Here is a 1,071-nt window from a genome sequence, read left to right as displayed (position 1 = left end):
GTTTGCCAGGCACTGGCATAGCCTCACAAGAGGCCGCTATATCAGGGTCCCTTCAGCAGAATCTTGCTGGCATGTGCATTAGTATCTGGGTTTGGATTTATCGCACTTTTAATGATGCATGTTTATCTGAGTGGGAGCACACTGATGCAGATTCTGTTGGTGACCAGAAGAGGGCATCAGATCCCCCACAGCCCATCTCTCCAGCCCCATCTTTCCTTCTTCTGAACAGTATCCCAGGAAGAAGAAAAGTTTTAACACAATAAATTCCAGTTCATCAAAGATGCCTTTTTTCAAGGCCTGGGCCAAGTAGTGGGAGTGGGTGGGTAGGGGAACAGAGGTGGGGGGAGGGGTATGGGAATCTTTCGGGATAGCATTTGAAATGTAAAAAAAAAAAAAAAAAAAAAAAAAAAAAAAAAGAGTTGCTGTCATGAGATGGATAGGGAAGGGCAAGGGGGAAAGTTCCCTCCAGCAGCTGCTAGCCTGCTGGGTTCTAGGTCTTGTCTTACTCAGTGCTACTTGGGATCCTTCTAAAAAATTTTTTGCTTTATTCTACTCATGGTGGCTAGAGCCACTTTCTCGTCTTACAACTGATATTCCTGAGTAACATTAACTGTAGGAATTTGAAATGTGAAAACAGGAAGAAGTTCCTCATGGGAGGACTTCAGGACTCAGCTGAGAGGAGGAATGTATGTAGGGATGTGGGGTAGTGGGGGGAGTATGAATGATCCTCTTACCCCAGTGAAGTAAAGGATGCTAGATGAGGATCCCAAGGTGAGATGAGGAGATGATGCAGTCAACAAAGTGGATATCAGCAAACTCTGTTGGCACACGTACCCAAGCATGAGGGACTTGTTAGAATAGGCGTAACTTGCTGGGCGTGGTGACGCACGCCTTCAATCCCAGCACCTGGTAGGCAGAGGCAGGCGGTTTTCTGAGTTTTCTGAGTTCGAGGCCAGCCTGGTCTACAGAGTGAGTGCCAGGACAGCCAGGGCTACACAGAGAAACCCTGTCTCGAAAAACCAAAAAGAAGAAGAAGAAGAAGAAGAAGAAGAAGAAGAAGAAGAAGAAGAA

The sequence above is a fragment of the Mus pahari genome, chromosome 5 (genome assembly GCF_900095145.1).
Source record: "Mus pahari chromosome 5, PAHARI_EIJ_v1.1, whole genome shotgun sequence".
In the NCBI taxonomy this organism is placed as follows: Eukaryota; Metazoa; Chordata; class Mammalia; order Rodentia; family Muridae; genus Mus; species Mus pahari.
The sequence above is the reverse complement of the archived record's forward strand: the minus strand, read 5'-3'. Positions refer to the sequence as shown.